Source organism: Corvus cornix, chromosome 1A, assembly GCF_000738735.6.
Source record: "Corvus cornix cornix isolate S_Up_H32 chromosome 1A, ASM73873v5, whole genome shotgun sequence".
NCBI lineage: Eukaryota > Metazoa > Chordata > Aves > Passeriformes > Corvidae > Corvus > Corvus cornix.
The window spans coordinates 45474711-45498965 of record NC_047057.1 but is presented as its reverse complement, the minus strand read 5'-3'; the positions used below and the strand labels follow the sequence as shown (position 1 = coordinate 45498965).

At 37.4% G+C, this 24255-nt stretch overlaps 1 long non-coding RNA gene across 10 annotated transcripts in view; it reads right to left on the bottom strand.

Moving 5' to 3' along the window:
- Positions 1–24255, bottom strand: part of LOC104696429 — a 114529-nt gene that overhangs the window by 14102 nt on the left and 76172 nt on the right. For 9 of the 10 annotated variants that reach the window (XR_005604576.1, XR_005604582.1, XR_005604583.1 and 6 more), the window contains 2 exons: positions 12364–12567; positions 9946–10130 (listed from right to left, as the gene is read on the bottom strand). This is a non-coding gene — a long non-coding RNA (uncharacterized LOC104696429). The remainder of the gene's footprint in view (positions 1–9945; positions 10131–12363; positions 12568–24255) is intronic. The other variant, XR_005604585.1, reaches the window with a different exon arrangement.

The window sequence follows — 24255 nt, the reverse complement described above, 5'->3', positions numbered from 1 at the left end:
CTTGCCCTCTTTATGTACATATGGTGGTTTGAAATATAGACATGAAGTAAATTAATTAATGAAAAAATGAAGGTTGAAGATGAATCTGAGCAGAAGAGGCATTAGAGCATCTACCAGGGAAAAGCATATGGAAAAGTTCACACACAAAGTGAGTGTGATTCTGTGATAGCACAGAAATAGGTGATCAAGTAGGAGTTTGCAAGACTTTTTGAAATCCACACTGACACAAGACACTTAGGAAAAGATATTCACCATTGGTGATAGCAATTCCAGATGTTTAGAGTAGCCCAGTGGCATAACACACTTTGGTTTTGCCTTTCAAAGGTAGAAGAACTTTTTTCAGGGGCATAGCAGTACTCACACATTATTAGAAAGAAACAGCAATTGCAATATAATAAAGACCAAACTAAAACTCACGGTCAGCCTAAAGATCTTTAAGTAGACAAGAAATATGATCAACGAGAAAAATAAAAATTACCCAAATTTTGTACCAAGCACAAGGAGAAAGGGACAGACACGAAAGAGAATCAGGGGAAATGATGAGGTGAGATACAGTGGCAGTATAGAAACAGAGTGTATGGAAAGAGGGCTTCGGTGGATCGATGCCGTGTTTTTCCCACAGGGTCCTCGTGGACACGCTCAGGCTCTGCTCTGCCAGCACCCTGGCGTGCACCCGATCTCACCTTCGCAGGCAGCCGCGAGCAGCCACTCACACACACAGTCTGTGCACGACCCGCAGAGGCGAGAGGGGTTCTCTGCACGCAGTTCCAAGGGGTTTAAGGAAACCAACACACCCGAAGCAAGCAGGGACAAAGAACCAAGAACGACACGCGCACATGGTTTTATCCCAAAGGGTGCCGGGGTGGGCAAAGCATCAGAAGCCAATGGTCTGAGGGCTAGGGGGCAGAGGCAAGGGTGAGTGACATAACAGGAGCCAATGGGAGAAGGGATGGGAGGGGGAGAGAGTTAGGGATCAGTGGAATCTTGGTAAAGAGAGAACTTTCTAGCACAGAGGTTTACAGAGGGACCATTTGCAAAGCAATATGGGGGTGTAAAGTGGACTTTGCCACTGCAACAAGAGTGAACATAAAAGTAGCAACTGGACTATAAGGAGAAGGGGGACACAGAATCTGGAAGAGACTGGAGAACTTCACTTCTGGCAGGGTCCTGAAGGCATTTTTAAACAGGGACCCTTCACACCAATGGATACTTCGAGATGGAACATGAAAGAGAAAGAATACGTAATATATGCTTCTCTTCTCTGAGGGGAATGTTAATTGCTTAATGTTATGGAATGAACTTCAGAAACAGACAACATTTAATTGTGCAATAGATTTAGACTAAAACTGACTTTAAAAAACTCAAGTGAGTAACTGAGCTGTAAGTTATTTTCTGTAAGTGAACATGTTCCTGTAAACTTATAAAAAAAGACTACTTCAGAACACATCAGATCTCAAAAACTTAACAATGAAAATTACAACAGAGATGAAAAATGTCAAAAATCATCTATAAAAGCAGAAGATGCTTTTTGACTTACACTCTATAAAAGATTCCCCAGTGCAGCAACAGCAGTCTCCTTGTTTTGAGAAGTTCCTTGACAAGTCAAAGAGGTAGCCTACAGAGCCAAAACTGACACATTAATTGCTTGGAAGACCAGAAGCATCGCTCTGATTCTGCAACCGAAAAAAACCCTGGAATCCACTGGAAACATCCGAACAGAGGGGATGAATCTATATAGTCACTCAACTCATTCACAGAGCAGAAACCAAGACAGCACAGTGCCTCATCTTTTCTTCCAAGTCAACCCTGTATGACAAGATTTACAGTAATGGGGACTGCAAAATAAAAGCCCAAAAGCATTTAAGGAGGAGATGAAGAGAGAATTTCTGCATTAGCAACAGGTTGGCCTTTCTGTTGCAGAAAAAAAAAAAAAAGTGAAATTCAACATAAATGGTTAAGTAAGAAGCAAGACAGATGAGTTCAAATCAAAGATACATATAAAGAGTGCTAGAAACCATTTCCATACTTAGATGGGCTTTTCCCTGACCAGAGATGTAACATCACTACATGATGTGGGAACATAAAATCTGCAAAGGTGGTGCTGAGTGAGGAAGAGGAATCCCCTTTTCTTTTATTCCTCCTTGGTTCACATCTGCAGTTCAGGTTAAGTATATTTCATAAGAACCAAATCTTCTGGATACTTCAGATCTTTTTCTGAGGGTGCTTACATCCAGAGCTTTAAAACATTTCACTTCAAGCAGACCAAAAGTGATCTATTTTCCATAGGAATTTGGTGACCACTCACATTTACTGATGCAGAATTTTTTGGGAAATAAAAGCAAAATAGGCAATTAGTCATGACACTATGTTATTTTTTTCCGGCATGATTTTTTGTGTCATTTGAGGGTTGAATACAGAGCTCATAAGTATTTATTTATCATTATTTGGTTAATTTATGCTTAAACTAGTTAATTTTGTAACTAAAGAATTATATAATCTTAAAAATGCTATTGCATCTCTTTACTAAGCAATTCTGTACAAATTTTTAGAATGCATAGTTGGGGCACAGCAGTGTTGGGTGTCAGAAGATACCAAACACACCTTTACATTGTTGAATGGAAACAAGAACCTGTTGAAATGCTAAGTCAACTTTTGCAGCTGTTATCATATAGATGCCCTGAGTAACAGCTGACTGCTGCCACCAAGATTCTGGCCTGAACTTCTGTTTTAAAGGCCAAAAGCAAATACTGCAGTCTTCTTTTGCACTGATTTTGCTCTCAAACAATGGTTGAGTAAAGGTCAAAGTTTGGAGAGATTTTCTGTGCCAAGTGTTGTCTTTCTTTAAACCTTTATGTGGAAGTTGCTACTTTATTTTCTATGGGAAAAAAGGCCTTGATAGATTCTTTTAAGCTATGGGTTAATCCATTCTTTCTTTCATGTACCAGTTTATTTGAAAATCATCAACTGCCCAATAGATCTTGTCTATGAATCTTTTATTCCAGAAATTTGCTAGTGAGAGCAATGTCTGGATGGAAATTTTCATGATTTTTTCAAGCTCCATCTTAAAACTAGTTTGGATTTGTGTGTCTTCTGTGGGAACCCAGAATGCAGAGAATATTTCTCTGCCTGTTTTGAAGGGTTTTACCCCCCTGGATAGTACTGTTTTTGGCCTTTGTCCATGGGAAAATTTGCCTAGCCTCTGGGAAGAATTTGAATCTACAATGGTGTGAACTAGGTGATAGAATACTATGTGAGATTATCACTGGGTGAAAAATTTAGAGTTTTTAGCTCTATTTGCATAGTAAATAGATAAAAGCAAAAAACTTCAAAATGGAGGATTGTTGTTCTCCAAACCTTCTTCTTCTACTACTCCATATTCTGCAGTAGAAGTAGTTTGGGATGATTGGATAAAGAATTCCACAGTTCCTGTCTACGTGATTTAGGAACTTGTTGGACATTGGTAAAAAAGTGAAAATATCTTGCATTTTAAGTTTTCATTGGGTAATTTACCTTTAAAAAGGCTGTGAAATCTTGCTAAGTTGTCTTCTTTCTGCATTCCCTGCTCTGTGCTATGTCTAGGCCACGCCAGTGGCTTGTACTCCTTAGATAAGAATTAATAAACACCTGTCTGGAGACTGAGAAGCATGAAGTCCCATTCGCCTCCTTTTTTCTCCTGGCAAAAATCTGAATGTCTCCCCCATCACAGAAGACAACAATTAATAACGTGGACAGAGTTATCTTCCTCTTTGCCTTTCTGTGTTCCAGCAGTTGATGCTTCTCTCTCTCTTTCAGCTACTCCTTGCATAAAGAAGTCAAGCTCTATTGAGGGTGGTGAAGTACTTGACATTAAATGGTCTGGTGTAACATTTTATGACTCACAGCTCCTGATGAATGTGATTTATTAGGGATAAAAGCTTTTTCCTAGGTCAGATGTCTGGACTGAAGAGACAGTTCATTATAGAGGATCACTCATATTTAGCAATGTAATAGAAATGAAGTGATTTTTTTATCATAGGTGTCCAAATCTGACTTGCACCACTACTGTTCTCCTCTTCAGCCGGAGTTAATTGTCAGCTGAACAATGAATGTACCTGGGACTAATTTATTTAGGAATATGTTCCATCTGTAAAGCCTCCACTAATGGAGTACAAGAGGCCATGACTAAAGGATTCAGGTATAAAGTTTAAGACCTTAGATAATTACTTGCAGAAAATATCATCAGCTCCACATGCCAACTTAACAAAAAAACCAGAACTATTGAACCTTCTGAAAAAGGGGTATTGTGTTCCCAAAACTAAAGTGACCAGAACAGTTTCTATTCACCATAACTGTGGAATAACAGAGGCAAAAGAAGAAAACAGATTCCAACCAATTCAGACCAAAACATCTGACACTTTTTATAACTATAACCGTAGCTACCTACATTGAACCAGGACCACTACAAATATCTTGAGAACGTTTTTGAAAGAACTTTCCATATAAGATAATTAGAACATTACAACTCTAATTATTATTTTGGTACTAATAGGTACAGTACTTACAACCCTTGCTTTTCATTTTGTCAAGACATTGAGGGTAAAGCTTCTGATGGAATTACTGAGTTTCACATGGGAGGTGACCTCTGATTACTTAAGCTCTGAAGCAAAAGAATAAATGGACTGAAAACTGGACATACGCTGTATGGTGGCTGATCTATATTAAGAACACTTACACTCTAGATATTCTTTTGTACTACTTTAAGACTTATTTACAGTTTTGCATCCAACTGAACTACTAAGAGGAATTAAATGCATAAATGGAATACCTTAATCTGGGCTGTTCTAAATAAAATCAAGAAACTAAATTTTATTTGTATTTCACTGCACAGATTAAAGTGGTTAAAAGCCTTTCCATGACAATCTGATACATGCAGCCCAACTGTCCTCTTATACACAAAACTGATTTTTTTTTAATTCTTGCAAAAGGAGAAATCTCTGTTGTTGCAAAAGTTCTGTTAATGAGATCTGTTTAATCTTTCTGTTATTTGGTTCTATTCCATTTACTATCTAGACTTATTAAATTTGCAAAATAGCTTGTTTATCTTCATTCTGGGAAAGTAGGTGCCTATAATTTGCAAATATGTTGGTCAAAAATAGACCACTTAGATGTTCTTGGCTGGCACATTGTCAATGCACACAATGAGAGAGGCTCCCTCCTCTCTCTCACACACACACACACGCACGCACACACACTTCTTTTTCTCTCACATACACACACTCAAAAATGTATCCAGTGGAGTAAAATATTCACATTAATACTGGAAGTGATGGAGAAGAACCCCGGTCGACATCCCATCTGGTCCCTTGAATTAAATTTAGAATTCATATGTAATATAGACATTTCTGTCTGAATATCATAAAGCCCTGACACATTCAGGCTTTCATTAAAAAGCTCTGAGATGTGACTTGAATAACAATCTGTCTTAGCTAATTAGTATTTTCAGTTTAGCATATTCACTTTCAAACGTATTGCTGTTTGCACATGGTAATTTAGGTAAACAGAGCCCATCCACAGCTGCATCAATTAACACTGCTAATCAAAACTGAATTCAGGTAATTAGGCACATTTATGCAAAAAATGTGTAATTTGTGGGGAAAGCTAGATCCTTCAGTAATATTTCAATAAGTAGGGGTCTCTTTTTGCAAATAAGGCAAGAATATAATGGTAAATCAGCTCTAACATATACATGATATATAGTCAGTCACAAATATCTAAATTAAATCTTACTAATTGGTCTGTATTTTCAGAAATTTGACTATATTTTTTTCAGATAAATGTTTTCTTCAGTGTTTCTACTTGAAAGAGTGGATTCATTTTTGACAGAAGCTTTAGTGATTTTAAAAGTTAATGTTCCCTGAAGTGTTTTTTGAACTGTTGAACATGATAGTCCAACTTTTTCTCATTTTCAGACAAGAAAACTTTAATGAGAAAGGCCTCAAATTAAAAGTTTTATTTCTTCAAAGAAGGTGCATTTTGGTTTACTTTAAAGAAAAGCTAGAAATTTCTACCACCATCCATTTCAAGAATGTAAAGTAGTAAATACTTCAAAAATATTCAGCCTTGACCTACAAAGTTTCACATCCTTCCCTTTCTCTCACCCAACCCAAAATTTGAAACCTTTCAAAAACTACAAAAAACCCCAAACCCAAACATTTCAGCAGTGTAAGAAACTGCATATTCATAACAGAATTTTAATTTCTATTGAAATGGAATGAAGGAATGTTCATTGAAACATTATACTCCACGAGTTTTCATATGCAGCTATTCAAGTTATTCAAATTCAATTCCCTGTTACACACACTTTCAGAAAGCTACACAAGTCTGATGAACAAGAAATGCAATTATCAACTTGCAGCTAATTTTCTATGATGAAAAGAAATACCTAGGAAATTGCTTTTTTTTAACAGAAGCCTAAAATCAATCTAGTTTTTTTGTATCTTCTCCCCGATTTTACGCTAACTCTGGGGGGAAATACGCAATACATTTTGTGCAGATTTACAACATGGAATATAGAGCTTCTGCTAAAAACATCATTGTGAAGAAAAAGAATTCATTACAACTTTAAGGTCTAACCCTATGGAGCTATTGAAATTGCAGTTTCTTTTGCCATCATACGTAATGCAATGCATATCTCACTACTCAGAAACTCTTCTTTATATAGCAAAATTGCAGTTTGTTCCATTATAAAAATATTTTTTAAATGCTGCAGTTAAAATGGCCTTAAACGTTCAATTTTCATTTAGCTATTGGCTGAGTAGCATATTGAAAGAATATTGAAATGACAGGGAAGAAAAATAAAGCCTGTGGCAGGAATAAAATTCTGAACTATTTTCTTTTCAAATAATCATAATGACTACTGCTAATGTTAGAAATGCTGAAAAGATAATTTCTAAACAATTATCAGACCAGCCTAAAAGTATATGCAGTTTGCTATGCCATTCTCACTAGGAGCAATGGTGGGGACAAACAAGATTTTAACTGCATCTTTTTTCTGAGGTTTTTTGCAAGAGAGAAACAGTCACCTATGTGACATATCACATGCTAAGCACCTTGCTGATCTCTCACGTGACTTATTAAAATTGACATACAGTGACGATCATCAAAACAATCTTATGTGACCTGTCTCTGAAAGAACCTGCGTGCTAAATGGTTTTTCAAAAGAGCAAAGCAGAAGTTGTAATGACTAACAGTGTTTATTTTGGATGTTGTAGTCTGTAGGAAGTGAGGACAGTGACAACATCCTAGCGCCCCCCTCCTCCACCACCCACATTGTTAGTATTTTTTTGGCTAAAGTAGTCAGATATAGTGTTCCAAGAAACTTTCCAGAAATACTTTACTACACTGCCCTGTCTCTTCTGCCTGACTACCTCAGTAAATATAAGCAGACAGTTAGGAGAATCTCTTCACTGAACACGTATATATTTAGCATACATCATTACTTCATCATGAATTTTGCTGACGCACTGCCCATTTGAAAATTTGATATCATGCTGGAGTATCGTTATTTCATACAATTTGGAGCGGGTTTTTTTCTGTTTAATAAATGTATGGTAGCCATGATTTCCTTGTCTGTTATCAGCTAATACTATCTCAAAAAAGAAAATGCTATATATGAAGGTTGGCTGGTAAATAGGTGTTTCTGATACATGTAGCTCCATTTTTTTTTCTCTCCTGTATTTCCCTACTGTAAAATATGGAAAATAATTGAGGCATCTTTCTACTAAAAAAACCCTTTAAAATTGGATTTTACATACCAATTACTGTTAATTAAAATATGATGGATATGTATGACTTTAAAAAATCTATAAATACTGTTTTCCTCAATTTAAAGAAAAGTTTTATCCTACTCCAAGCATTCAAGAGCATTCTAGAATTATAAGCAAAACAATAAATATTTAAAGTTTTGATTTATTTTCTCCATAGAGCATGCAACCCATTATTCATAACATAAAAACTGTTGAAATGCTTCATGTTCCAGGTGTTCATATGGTTAATTCAAGAACATGAATAAATTTTTAGTTTGAGAAAAGCAAAAGCAAGAGCTAAAAGCCAACAATTAGTACTCTACACCTTACATGAGGAGAAAAAGCTCAATAATTTGCAAATGTTGAAGAAAGCGCTAGTTCCATAATTAAAAATCAGGCAGAGATCCTTTTGGCAAATGGATCTCTTTGTTAAACATCCCACTAATCCAAGCCTGAAGGTATAATTCAGTACCCAGGAGGATCCCCTCTATACTTTTGCCAGCTGTTCCATTTAGGTCACTCCACCACAAGTTTAGCTTTTATCTATTCCTCACTTTCTTCACTGGGTCCCAGAAGCAGCAACCTATCTCTCTGAAGACTGTTTAAAGTGTAAATGAAAAGACAAGACAGAAGTGAGCTGCTACCTCAGGGTCCTTAATTTCTGAACTGCAATTCCTTGGACTTCCCTACCTTGACAGATGCAATATGAAATCTTCCTAGATGAAAAGTGAGGAGATAAACTAAATACAGAATGCAGATGGCACATTCATTATAATTTTAATGCCTTACAGCTGCATGAAAAAAGAGGAAATTTTACTAGGCAGAAAGTCCACTCAAGACCAAACAGTTGTAGCAGCCCTTCTGCCCTTCAGCCCAATTCCCAGCACTACTGCTGTTGGCATGCAAGAAAAAGCCTTCAAAGAGCCATTTCATCTCTTCTCAGGTGGTCAGGGAGAGGTGGCTTCAAGGAGAGGAAGTAAAAAGAAAGGAAAAAAAAAAAAAAACAAACCGAAAAGAAAAAAATCCATCATAGTCTGATCCAGTACAGTGTATGCCAAAGACCATGAAGAGTCCTAGGTGCAGACCGGACGCACTTGCCTCCCTCTTCTGGACTGGCAGGTGAAGGAAAGAGACAGTAATCCTTGAAGGACTTGTTTACACAAGTTAAACCAACCTCAAATAACAAAACTACTTCTAATTTACCATTATTTTGGTGCTTTTAACAAAAACGTAATTTCCTAACAAAAGCAACAAAAATACATGAACTAGACCCATTTATAATGGCTCTAGTCAGTGTAAATTTAAGCCCTCAGAGAGTCATTATAGTCCTCCAGAACGACTTTTAGACAGTATGCTGCTTTATAACAACACCCTGATCTCTTACTCTGCAAAAGTTAAGTGTAATTCGTTATAAAACAAATCACTGCCCTGACATTCGTCTGCTAAATAAAAATAAAGAGTCAGACACTCTGGGAGGAATTCCTAAGTGTTCAACTTTTAATGAAAGATTTATAAAAAATGCAGCAAGCATATTGCTGAGGTCTTTCCAATTTAATATTAAGTAATAAAGTTTGCACGCACAGATAGGAACTGTAATGTGAAGCAGAATTATAAAATCTATTGGAAATTAACTTTCTAGATTTTTTAAATGCTGTTCAGGAGCATAGCCACAGCAACTGCGACAACCATCTGCAAGACTTTACACATGCAAGTACTCCCACAGGCTTTAGACAACTACTAAGATCATGTCCTGATCCTACCCATCCAGCATGATGTACTGACTACAGCCTAAGAAGCCACTTGTTCACACTTGTAGGAAGGATGGGAATCACAACCCTAAAGCAGCGCAGCAATTCACACACCTGCACTCACCCTGCACTGGAGGAAGTGCTCTGTCAGTCAAAAAGTACAGTTCTGCAAGCTCATACATCTGACTTTTAAGGATTAGGGAAAAGGAAAAAACAACTCAAAGAACAACATAGATACAGCTTTATTCCTAATTCTGCGATGGCTCGCCCAGGTGAGCAACCCATCTGCGATGAGCCGCCCTGTGAGGCTGGCCAGGGACCCTCACCTGTGTCACGCTGCCCCTGCACAGTTCAGCTGGCTCGAGGTCTGCACGAGCAGATAAAGCACATCCGCAGCGACTCGCACTGCTTACCTCACTGATGCTTCCACGCGCTCCTGCCGGTATTCCTGCACGTGAAGGTTCATTGCAGGCAGCTGCTCCCAAGTTCGGCGTCCCCATGGCACGGCTGCTCCGGCGGGAGCGAGCAGAGCAAAGGCAGGTTGCCACTGGCTGGTTCTACCGCAGCCCGGCCGCGCTCTGTCTGCAATCACATCTCACTGAGTGCAAAACGAAAATTAAAACATTTTTTTCTCTTACACTTAGAACAGTATGCTGTATCATTCATGTTTGCATTTAAATTGGACAGAATAATTTACTACTGGCTTTTAATTTCAGAAGGGTTAATCACCTCAGCAAAGGTCAATCAAACTTTAATCTCCAATAAAATTGCAGTAGCTTCAGTCACCTGCAGGACATTTATTATATTCTTATTTCCATGCAAAAGGATGCATCGCTAATCTTCCAATTCTTTACATTAGCACATTTGCCATTAACATTTTACTAAAATTATTAATTCCTCCGAAACTATTACAAGAGCTCATTTCTACACATCTCAGAAGATAATCCTGTTAAAAACCAGCCACATCTACTGTGACATTGCTTTAGTTGTCTGCTCTAATCCTCACAATCATTTGATACTCAGCCGAGTTCTAACAATGCACGAAGTCTCAATTACAGAAAATATTACAGGCTTTAGTTTAGAACAACAATATACTGTTTTAGTAACTTAATCTTCCCTATTGTCTGCAATCACAATTCTAATCTATTTTGTCACTATTCACATCATTTTCTATTCAAAACAAAATATAGATTTTTAATTTTGCTTAGCAGCTCTTGAAAAGCAATAATTTACAAGGATAACTTAAAACCTAAAATCCATTACTGAGGATAAGAATAATAATGATGATAGGAATATGTTTCTGGCCTGGAAAGAAGTATTTCCTCACAAAACAGAAGTCTCTTTTGGGGTAACCCATTAAAAAATAAATAATTAAAAAAGCAGCTTGTTCTTTCAATTTGGTCTACCAATTAAGAACAATTTATCTGCTATTAAATTGACTGAGAACTGCAAAATCTCTGAAAAAATCACATCAGCATTAGTTTTAAATTACCATTGCAATATCAGCTCAAAACGAGAAAATTATTTAACTCTGAACAGAAAATTGTCAAATATAAAAGAGCACATTCCCTCAAAAATGTTGAGTTTAGATAAGCATCAGCTATGCTAGCTACTCAACAATACATTCCTTCAAAGGTCTACTGTAACAATTCCATCTGAATGCTCAGAACTAGTTTACCTGTAAAGAGACAGAGAAAAGCAACAGAAAACTCAGGGACAGCTCGTTACAGAACCGAAACACAATGCAAGCAATTCATTTCCCAAATTTTAGAAACTGCTACCAAAAAGTCAAAATTTATTGGGCAGAAAAATACTAATACCACCGAAATACATGGGTTTCCCTTATCCTCCTGCCATGGCCATATTAGCTCCTGTGAGAAAGAAATCTTGTGTCTATTTAAAATGGATTTTTTAGCCATAATAACATTTTGACATACCGTAATGTAAATAAACTGTTCTTTCCCATCCCAATATTTCCTTCTCTGTGTCTCTGTCTCTCTCTGTCTCTGTCTCTCTCCTCTTTTTGTTTTAATATATGGCACACAGACAGACACACGCCCCCGTCACTGTCAATATGCACACTCATTAGCAATATGTCAGGCTGGCATTTTCAACACACTCCAGAGCATAACTGAACTACCACACAGTGCACACACACACACACGTTAAAATACAATTGCAGAGAAAAAGAGCTCAGTGGAACAATGTTTAACTTGGAAAACTGGGTAAACCTACAAAAGGAGTAAATGAGATTCTCAGGCACTATTTTACAAAGATGCTGTGAATTCCCAGCTAACAGCATCAATGCTTCTCTCTTTTCACACACACACAAACACAAATATACATCTACAAAAAGAGAGCATTTTAGCAAGACATTCTTACGCTGAATTACAGATGCAAGAACACCATTTTTTCTCTGTTTTTTGGGGGGTTTTTCATATGCCTTATAAGTTACATTCTAACTTGAAGTAATGTATGAAAGAAATACTGCAAAACATAAACCCAAGCTGAACTACCTGTTCATAGAACATAGACTGTCCTTCCAGCTGAGAAAATCAGCCACGAAACAACTGCATCCACATTTTTTGCAAAAAGCATCTGGCAAGACACCGAAGACCACTTCGAAAGGGTGAGTATCACTAACTACAGTTTTGATTATTCACCTCTTGACGCATTGATAAAACGTATTTCAGATTGCTATTGCAACTGCTTTAAAATACAACAGAATAGCTGCATGTGACACCCTGAAACGAAAGGTATCATCAAAGGACCACGTACTTCATTTTTCAAAAGAACATACAGTGGAAAAATGTATAGGGAAAGAAACATACCTTTAGTTATCCCAGTGAACGACTTTTCAGCACATCTACATAGTCCTACGGCTCCACCAGTACAAAAGTCAACACTGCTGCGCTTGTGATCTCTGTGACAATGGCATCGTACTGCCGGCAATTTTTTCGATTAAACTTCTCAGACATGGTAGCAACTTTGTTAATTATGATATTAGCCAGCTGGCGGGTACAATCAATCATCCACTGTAAGAAAGCCAGACAAAGAGACATCTAATCATTGCAACAGGAGCAGATAAATTTTGTTCCTTTCTTATACGTGTCACAGATTTTATCCCTCCTGACCCTCTACACAGCCATCGACTGTCAAATTTAGATTCAGCAAGCTCCCAGCTTTTCTTTATCCCTGCCTTAGATCTGAAACTCCTGGTTATCGGGAAGACAAGCGTCACCAGCTGTCTCAGAACAGGAAGGCAATCAGGTGAATAGTACTTATTATCTCTCATTGCCTTCTGAGGAGCAACAAGATTGATTTTGGACCAACAACACATCCAGATCTCAGGCACAGCAACTACAGTGTCAAGTCTAGAATGGAGTGCATACATAAAGCTGACCTCAGCCTTCATTAATACTGCATACCAAAAGTTTGAGGGCTGTTCTTTTATAGCTTTGTTTTGTCTTGAGTTTTTTGGGGTTTTTTGATTGTTCTTCTTCCCCTAACAAAACTCTTAAATTTTTTTTCTCCAAAGCTGCGCTGGATATTCTCTTATTCCAGGCCTCCTTCCCCCCACCTCAGAAAGACCAGGCAAGCAGACCACAGCGTTACTCCAGGGACTCTGTTTCACAGTTGGGTAGTCTTAATTGGGCCCACAGAAGCAGTTAGCTACCATTAAAGGCTTCTCTGTATACATCTTCCTCCCAACTAGTCTGATCATACATAAAACCCCAAAGTGAAGCCTACGCGTGGAGAAGGTTAAACACTCAAATACGTTATAAACCCAAAATATAAGAGTATCCTAACAGAATCTGAGCTGACAGTGAATTTCAGCAATGGTCTAGAAAACAGGAATATATTTGGGCTTTTCACTTAGAGCAGCGTTAAACAATCATGCGCTCTTAGTGTAAGACATTTTTTTACAAACCAAATACAATGCAAAGTAGTGGAAGGTAGTTAATATGAAGTAGAAACAAAGGTTACAATAGAACAAAAGCTATCAGAATAATGCATTCTGGTACAAGAAACCCCACTGACTAACTTGATACATTTCGAAATGCCTGCCGACAGCTCCATTTAACAAGAGTATATTAATCAATGAATATAAATTTATAAGGACGTGCAAAAATTTTTAGGATCAGTTTTGGATTCTTGGTACATTGGCTGCCCTGGCACTTGGACCAAAGACTGTTTTTCCAAAACCATATCTCTTCAGACCAAGTGATCTTATGTTTACTTCGCCTTAACTGAAAGCTAGTTTAATATTTAAGGTGTATCCAGCAATACTGTCTCAATCATGAAGATGATTTTCTGGACTTTACAGCATAAAATTATCTCTGTTTTCACTAAAAACAATACACGTTTTCTTGAAAGTTTTCACATGCAATTTAGCTAACATTTTCACACTTTCTTGAAATGCAAACAGAAAATATCAACAGTTAGAAAATAGCAGCTACCTGACCTTGCTCCCTTGAAATTCAAGTGTTGCAGAGCTTTCTTTGCCTTTAGAAGTCAAATTTTTCTGCTGTGCAACTTCCTTATTTGGAAAGTTTAGGAGGCTGAATATATAGGAATCGTAATGGTGTTCATAACTCATTATTAAACACAGCCAATTGCTTCCTAATATTTGTTGGAAAGGATGAGGACAAGAAATAAATTACATTCTCAAATGTGATGTCATTGTTTCATTAATCTTGGATGACTGAAGTATTCAACCAGCTTCTCAGGCAGATATTGAAGGCTACACCAGTTCTGCTTTGCATCCTATATCCAAATTGTTAACAAATTGAGATCTAGCTCAAGTACCTTCACAAGACATTGTCACCAATGCAATGGCAGACACTGTTAGAAACCCCTGAGTAATTCACTTCATTAAAATATCTACCACCAAGAGAATTTTACTCAGAAGGAAGATCTCCGTGAACTATTTGTTCTCATTTCTATTGCTGTACTCAAATCAGACCTTGCTTTCTTTACGCAGCAGTTAAATATGAAGAAATAGTCTTGATTTTAGCACAGAGATTTAAGGCAAGAAGAAATAGCCGAGCGTATCAAATGAATGAGGGACTTGGGAAGGATAGGAAAATAGGATGCTGCCATAACTACCGATTCATTTTTCTGGAAGGTTAACCAAAATCATCAGATACATAAGGCTATCCCCAGCAGTCTCTCCAGTCAGCCACCAGCATAGACCTGTCTAGGTTTCTAAGCTGTCAGAACAGATCTGAGCTGGCAAAACAGAAAACAAATAGGATGGTCTCTGACAGATTCAGATATACCTGACCAATTATTTAAAGAAGCATGAAAGAAGGATCAAACTTGGGACCCCAGCAGAACATGCTTTTGTCCATTTTCAATAACTGCATCAGGTTTTTCTCTTATTCACACTTTTTTTTCCTTTTCATTACTTCGGAATTCACTGTGGAAAAATATGGAATTAACTTCACCTACCCTCAGCTATAATAAAAAAAAGCAACCAGGCTCTTCACTATGATCTCCTCTGACATCACTAGGATGGACAGCATGACAGGAATCTGCTGAGCATGAATTATTATACCCATTTCCATACTTGGATACTGGTAGAACAACTTATACACTGGATGGATGTACTAGCTCTCTCTACTATCTGTCGTGAATACTGCAATACTGGTCTGAATTCAGTTTTAACGCTGCTTGAATCAGGAGGCTGGACTAGTTCACCTCTGGATGTCTCTTCCAAATTGAATTATTCTATTTATCTATGAACTAAGGCAAAAGCAACATAAATATTAAAAGTTATGAGATTATCCAAATTACAGGAATTAAATATGTAATTTTTTCAGGAGTGCAGGACACTTCCTCTGAGTGTTTTGGCCCTCAATTTCTTAAGCCTTTTGAAAAATCAGCCATATTTGTTTGGGGTTTTTGTCCCCTGTCCATTGAGACAAAAATATTAGAATTACCAAATCCTCCATACATTAAGAGGTTCAGAGAAAAGGAAACATATCAAGGGGAATACACAAAGGAAGTGCAAAAAGACCTCCATGGAAGCAACTAGACAACATAATTGATATAGGAGGAGAAAAGGAAAGTAAGTGGTAAAGCCGGAGTAAACTCAGGGTCAGATAAAAGAAAAATTTCATTAGAATGGAGGGAGATAAAAAAAGGATAGGCCATGGTTAATTAAAAGTATCACTTTAAGAAAAGAAAACATTAGCCATGACCATAGTAATGGTGGTACAGGCTCAAAAGAGATGTTTATTCTGGTAAAGACAGGATTACTCCAGGATTTCCACAGTATTTGCTACGTTCTTAGAACACAGAATATTGGGGGGGGGTAAAACAAAACACCAAAAGAAACAAAAAACCCTTTAAAATCCCAAAGATCCAATGAAGAAAGAAGTATAGAAAAGACTAGGATCCATTATCTAAACAAAAAAAAAACCCAAAATAAAACAACCTATCCATAAGCTTAACTTTGAAAATGTCCATCTAATAAACCTTCCATTGTACTCTCATAAATCCTGTAAATCTTCCATTCAGTACCTCGTTACAAAAAATTCAGTGAAATTAAGCAATAATATATGTAAATTATACATTTAAAATAATGAACAATGTAATGAAAGGAGCACTCTTCACGTTGCAATCCAGAGGGCTTTTAAATTAACTTTTAATGCTCAGTGGCTGCCAATTAATGAGGAGCCTACATGTTTGATTGTGCTACAAAACACAAACGAGGAGAAGGAAAAGTGTAACACAAGGGCACAAAGCCAGTGCAGGATGGTACACTTATACCAGTGCACAGCCTTAAGGGAACACATGTAGCAGAGCCTGGGTCCAAGGACCCAAGCCTGTCTGCAGTGAACCTTTTCCTGAAATCAGGAGCTTTGAAGGCTTGGTGACAGACTGACCCTCTCACTCACTGATTCCCCCCTCATTCCAAGAAAGAACATATGTAACTACAGACAGGGAGCTTATGATATAATTTCTCATTTTGGCACGTCACATGCATCTGAAATAGTCATGGATGTTTTTACTTTTAAATTTTGCTTTAAGCAGTTAGCCTGCAGTATAAACTGCACACATATTCCACTGAAAAGAATGAAATAATAAAGTTGCACAGTGCAGAACAATGTCTGCAAAGGTCACACATAGCTTCTCGAGGGGGAAGCGCCATGAGGCAGATGTGAAGAGGCCATGTGTTGTGTCAGTCCTTAGCACAGAATGAACAGAGGTGAAATATTAATTCATTGCAAGGAAAACAATCTTGCCTGTATTCTAGGAACTGACAAAGAAAGAAAAAGGTTAAAAAGAACATTTCTCTACCTGCAGCATGATGAACAGGTCCAGTTTTATCCCACTTTAATATTGTCAGGACACGTGAAGTAAAGTACTTTTGTTCTGTCCTGCTGTGGCCAGATGCAAACAAGCCTGAAAGCTGCAAATGTTTTTTCCTTGCCACTCCCTTTCACCAATGCTCTGTTATTTTGTTACTTACACTAGTAGTCAGACATATCTCTTCTGAAACTGACCATTAAGAATATAGACACTGCATATATATACACCAGCATCCTGCCTCTGACAATGTCCAGCAGCAGGTGTCCAATAAAAAACGTAAGGGCAAGCAAGGAACAATTTTCTTTCTTGATGTACGCTCCCAACTTGTACCCACTCATGGCATGGAACTTAGCACAAAGCCAGGATGGCTTAATGCAACACATTTGACAAGAATTTTAATACAGTTACCTACATAACAGAATGACCCAAAAAATCAGTACCAAGGGTGCACGGTTAAATAACTGACAACATATCTGTAACAGAAATGCTCATGGGAATAAGAAAGTAAGACTGAGCTGAAAGAATTAATCTGTCTTAAACTGTTTGTTTGCCTATTTTTTAAAAAGTTGTTTGCTAAAATTCAGACTAACAATTCTGGATTTGAAGTGGGGCTGGGGGTTGTATCATTCTGTAAAGATGAGGCAATAAAAAACTTGCACTGTCTTAATGAAAAGGCAGTATATAAAGCACCTTCCCAGAGAGCCACTCACTAGGTCAAGTGAGACATCTGAGCACCACAACTCCAGGAGCTAGTAACAGTTCTTCCCTAAATGCACTGTTTGCACTATTTTACAGGAAACTTATTCCCAGTGTTGTGGTTAAAAAGTCTTTTCTACAGCCTGAAGGCATCTCCTATGCAAAAGTTCTCACCTGCAGTAAGCTGGAACTGGGATGGCAGATACACACACACATAGAACAGAATAACAACTGAATTAAACCAATGCACTGGAGACAACAAACACAAAATACATTGGAGGAAACATATTGCCGTGCTACAGCAACACAATCTCTTTAGATTATATGGTACTTACGTTTAATGTGTCATTTTATCTTTTTCCCCAAAATAAAAAATGCGCTTACAGCTGAAGTAGTCTCATAAAATTATCCATTTTGTCTGAATAAAATTGGAACATGTAAAACACTAATAATGTGGCAGAAACAAACTCTGGTACGTGACCCATTAGAAAGGTTGTAACTTCAATGATTCAATCGAAGTGACATAAGCCAAAACACCAAACTGACAGGAAAATTTAAAAAAAAAAAGTAAAATCCAACAACATAAACCACTAAAATTGTCTGATTATAATTCATTAAAAATAAAGTATAGAGTTAATGTAGCTACATTTTGGGTATGGATTCTAAAAGATATGTCTCAAATTGTGAAACTGCCCAACACAGGCCTCCAGGATATTAATAATTTTCTAAATTCACTTAATGATCTTCTTTCAATACAAATAGTTAATTTCCTGACAGATAATACTCTACAACTGATTAATTTCAGAGCAGTAAAAAGGCAACCGCTCCAAAGGTGAATTAAAAAAATTATAACAAGGAGGCCAAGTCAGTCATCACTTTTTTTCCCAAATTCTTAATTTCTTTCTTATATATTTTTAAACTGGTTTTCACATCAATGTCAGTTCTCTGTTATTTTCAGCATTAGATGACAGAGAGCTCTTACAGAGTCTTATGTCAAGAAGTACCTAAAAGAAGAAGGTGTAACAGTAAGAGAAGCGTAGTCTGGGGGTTTGGGAGGTTTTTAGTTTGCTTGTTTGGGGAGAAGATACTTATTGTATCAGGCAAAAATTATCATATGACCTTTTTTGCAGCAACAGTAGATGTAATTGTATTATATCAGATTCAGGTCTCTTCTTACTTTTTCATTACAGAAATTATCATTAGGAACATGTTATCTACCTATGTCACAGTGAAATCAAGCCTAACATAAGTAATTTTGTGAGGCTACGGTTCCTTTCAAATTAAGCCTAACAAGTTCAAAAGTAAAAATGCTGTTCTTTCCCAAAAGTTACTGTTTTATGCTTTTTTCCCCCCTCACTTATAAAGATGGTATTTTCACAAGGATACTGAAAGATTCTCCTGTGATGTGACTGAATGGGTCTTATGTCATTGACCAAAGAAGCACCGCTGGAGGATCCATCTCCATTTTTAAATGTCGGTTTCTCCACCACACAACAGTCAACTGCCCCAGGTTTTACCACACCAAACATGGAAGTGGACGTTCTGCATAAGGAGCCCTCTCCAGATAAAGAGCATTAAAAAAACCCCACAAAAACTTCAGTGTCCAAATGCTAGCTGTTCCCAAAGGGACAAAATATGATGAGTATACGCAGCAAAATAGGGAACAGCTCTGAGTATGCCACACATATAAGATGCTAGACTGCAGTGAAATATATCAAACCTCTTATGAGCAAAGACTCAAGAGTTTTGCTGCTGTAGACCTCTTTGCTCATTTGAAAATGCTCTTTCCACTCCAGCATTATTGATCATGAGAAAAATTAAACTGCTATTCTCACTTAAAGCTGAACATTGATATAAATATTTTTAAGAACAGAATTTAAACTCTATTGTATAAGTAAAGGAATCAATGATACCATTAGAAAATGCTCTGTTGATGGTGCTAGTTTCAACTAAAAAGTATAATGAAAATTTTTAATTTGTTGAATTCATTTGAAAAAGTGTAATCCCTTGCTGGTTGTCAAACTTAGGATGGGGGTGGGGAAGATAACCCAAAATGTAACTGTAGCTCAGCATTTAACTGAGCTAGAACATGGAATTTTGGATGTCTTTAAATCAAAATTGCCTGGAATAGAATAAACCCACAGTTAAGAAAAAGTATAACTTCTTAACAATTCTTAAGGAGCTGATTAATTTGAACAGGAATTTAGAAGGGAAGAACTTAAATATATGCCCATATGTCAGCTTGTCGAGGCGATACACCTCAAGTTCTGCATTATACCAGCTCTGCCGACTACTGCTCAATGCCACTGTAGTTAGGTGTCGACACCCAGTAGCAGGCTGCTCCAAATGCCTGTACTGTCACATCCTATTTCTTTGGCATTTCCACTTTTTATCACAAATACCAGGTGCAGTAATCTGTAAGTTTTTAAAAAATTACTCTAATCCCTTTTAAGGAGTCTGATCAAGGCTCCAAAATGCAAAGTGCCAACCGTGAAAACAACATGGCTCTCGGAGTCTTTGCCTGTGTTTTAAATACCCGTACCAACTTAATTATCATAATGTTAAAGCTGTGCAATCAAGTTCATTGAAAATAGAGTCGTGCCAAAAGAACAAAGTAAAATTGATGTATTCAAGTGGAAAAAAGTAAAATAAACAAAATAAAGCTTTAGCTAGAAGTTAGGAAGATCATGCATTAAGATGAAAGATGAAACAGATGCAATACACAGCAAAGATCAAAGAGCTCCATCAATTCATTCTGAGAGTCAAAATCCAGCTGAGCATGGGAGCCCTGTCCGCATAATAAGAAAGGTTGACTAAAACATAGGGATTAAACAGATGAGCTGTCTCTAGTGAATGTATGGCACAGGAAGCCCTGCTGAGCCACTTGTAAAGACACTTTGGAATTGTACACCTGCTACTCCACAGTGAAACCTACAGGAAGCCAGCCTGCAAGGGGAAAGAAACCCACTAATGGACTAAATAGCTATCTTTAAGAGGGAAAAAAAAAAAAAAGAGCCCATACAAGAAAACAGCAGCTAACAGATTTGCTCTTTCCCCTTCATTTCATTTATTTACCAAATATTTCCATCACAAATGACTATAAAGAAATTGTTATCACCACCCTCTCGTTCCCTTGAAAGAAAAGAAAAAAGCTTAGCAGTTAAACTATCAACACTACCATCCACATATAGCGGGATCAGCCTAGTATTCTCAATGAAGCTATCTGTCACAATATTACTGGTTTGGAAGCTCTTTTTGTACTCCAGCACAGTAAATGGCCAAACCTCTAATAACTTCAGTGCTGTGGGATTAAGTGTGATGGTCAGTAAAATTTATATTATTTCCAATACTGATGGCATTTAAAGTAAGTTTATATAAAAATCTTCATTTTTCTCATCCACATAATGGATACAGGTGGAGACATTTCAATCAAAATTCATAGGTAATGGTTAGTTTCTCTTCTGTCACGATTGGTAACATGAAACAAAACTAGAAAAAAGTTAAAAGTTGTTAACAACAGGTAAGAAACACTATTCAATTTAGTTAATTCATTCATCAACTCCCATATTAAAGTAAAATTCCTATGACATGCATGTAGCCATAAACACAGCCCTCTCACAAAAAAAAAGGAAAATGTAGGGCTAGCAGTCACTCCATGGCTCAAAGTATCAGAACTGCAGGGGTTTCCAACACCTCTGACAGGATCAGTGCTATGCATTACACCTCCTTGCAAAGAACGGATAAGGGAAGTCCTCACATCAGAAGATGGCAAACCGTAACTTAAAACAATCAGGAAGCAAAGCCATTTGAATGCATACGTGCTCTCAAGTTTAAGGCTTTGCTTTCTGACAGGTGTACAATTAATGTCCACCACGGGCTACAGGTGGTTCTATATTTATTTTTCAAATGAATGTTACTAACCTGCTCGTCCCACGAATGTTATTTACAATCGCGTATTTTTTTCTTGTTTTAGCTGACAGGACAATCTCCTCAAGGATCTGGGCAGAGCTGATATATTTGATTTTCAGGTTATCTACTGCCTGCAGATACAAGCACTTTGATTGTTTACAATGCAGGAGTAATTGGTAACCGTTAAATAACTCCAGAGACTGATTTAAGAGTCCTTCACCTACTGCATGAAAGTAGGGCTTCATCCCACAGTCCCTAATCTGGCTAAATACTTAAAGATTTCACCATGAAAACAGGATATTAAAAAATTAGCAAATGCAATGGTAATTTAATCATCAATCACATACAAGCATTATATTCAGTTTTTAATGATTTCAATTCAATTTATATTCCAAAGTGGAAATTAAAATAAGAAACAAGCATGTTCTCTCATTGCACTTCCAAAATCAGTTGCAAATATTAATTTTTGTAACACAATTTAAAGCAGGATTTCTAGTGCTGCTTTCAGCACACCAAGCCAAAATGAGAACACGAAAACAAAAGTCAGCCAGTATTCCAATGAGGAATTTCACGTGTTGTTAAATTGGTGATAGATTACTTGTGATTGCATAGGTTCAGGTTGCGGATAATATTTAAAATAACTTTCCAAAGGATTTGCCTGGTCTTGCACAGTCAAATAGAATTACTTAGCTATAAACAAATCAGGCAAAAAGTCACAGAGAGCATTTTAACTATTTTCTGACACCATTTTATGGTCACTGAAGTTTCCTGCTTCACAAAATGGTGTGGAAGCACAATACTGTTATGAACACACTGTTTGTTGATAGAACCCCTCTGAACTTAGCATTTTATACTGGAAAACACCAGTGAAATACATCATTGAAGATATCACACATTGCCAGACAGCACCATCATGGATGTAGCCTAAATAAAACACTAAAGCACACTGTGGGAGGCCATCCAGCTACAACTGCAGTGAGCTCACCGTGCCTGTGTCTCACCACAGAGCCCACATTCACCATGCTTTGAGGAGCAAGGTTGAAGTATGCACCAGGAGATGGGGTATCTCGTGTCATTCTCTGCCCCTCTGGCTCCTTTGGGGAGTGCAGGACCAAGACTTCTCCCTGCTTCAATGTAAAAGTAATGTGGGTGCTTAAGGGCTGATCAGCAGCGGCTTCCCGCAAGAGCAGCTCCACCTGTTTGTGGACCAAAGGACGCACCAGTGGCAGAGCAGCCCCACCTGTGCAGCACCACGGCTGCTCTAAGGAGTCACAGGATCCTCTTCTGTTCCACGTGAGTCTAACTGCAACCCCTCAATCTCACCTGGACAGAGCTTTCTCTCCAAGCGGAAAACTTAGGGGAAACTGAGATTGCTCCCAAATCATTAACAATGCCAATTGCCTGACTTCTTGGGGCATAAACATACTTGTTAGCACACTGTAAATTAGTCAAGTGGAAGCCCAAGCTTTTACAATTTACAGCCAACAGTAAATGACACCAGGGCTCCTGCAAATCCCAGCTGCACATCCTGCAAAAATCACGTAAGATATATAGCAGAGACTGAGCCAACTGCTCTTCCAAGTAACCTGGTGGATGTACTATCACAAATTTCACCGCCCGTGGGCGAATCACAATATGCTCAGACCAAATCACAAGTGATTTCATAGAGGCGTTTCAAACACTTTTCTCCCAAGAGAGAGCTGCCACCTTGAAAAATTTCAACCTGTCTACCCAGCTGTTTTAGTCCTACAGCTGTCATTTAAAAGGTCATAAACATTCCTTTTTATAATGAGGTAATGATTTACCTTCTCCTGCTGGACAGTTTTGCATGAACTATTGAAGTAACTTTTGTGTTGAAAGTTTACCATTGAAAATTTTAGAACAGTATGTGAGCCACTCAGAAGGTCATGATAAGTCAGATACAGAAGTTATCTCTGTTGTTCATTTAACCACTAGGCTCCTATGCAAGTCCCACAGTGGGACGTATGTACTCATTTATTTGTTCTGCTTTTATATTTGCATACTACATCCCCAGCTCTGTTGCTCTGAATTTTTTTAAACATCTATGTATATAGAATTGGTAGAAGGTAAATAATACATTTTCTCACTCTTTCAAGTAAAATTTAAAAAAAAGCAACAAAAATCTTTTACAAGTTTATAGTTAATGTGGAATTGTAAGAAAAAACCCAAACATTTGGACATACTTGTAAGTATGCTAAACAAGGCAAAAAGTATTGCCCTCACACCTAATTCTGAAACATTTCTTCTTTGTGTCTGCCTCAAACCAGGCTTATGTTTGGCTCAACACTAAATAAGAACTGTGATAATTTAAAACTTTTTATATGGAGGCAGGAGTAAAATTTTCCAAGTTGTACTGACATGTTCACGTGTGCAAGAGACACAGAATTAATTAGTTTTGCATACTACTCTGGCTCATGTCTACAAGCTTACTTTTCTGAATTTCGTTTCCTAGACTAAAAGTGTAGTTCTTCGTATTTCTTGATGGAGAAAATCAGAGAATAAGCTAAAGCAAAAGAAGTGTCATTTCAGGGACTAGAGTTATTAGCATACCTTTTTTTCTTTTCTGTCCTAACTTCCAGTTTGTTTGAAAGTCTTAACATCCATTTTACTCTAACCTTGGTTTTTCAGTTACACATCAATCAGAAAAATATATTCTGAAGTAAAAAAAAGTATTAAAATTGATACAAGGTTGTCAAATGTGAGGTGAATTTTAGTCATATCACACAGAGAAAACCCTGCCTTATATGAAAGCATCCATTAACAGGTATTCTTTTTTT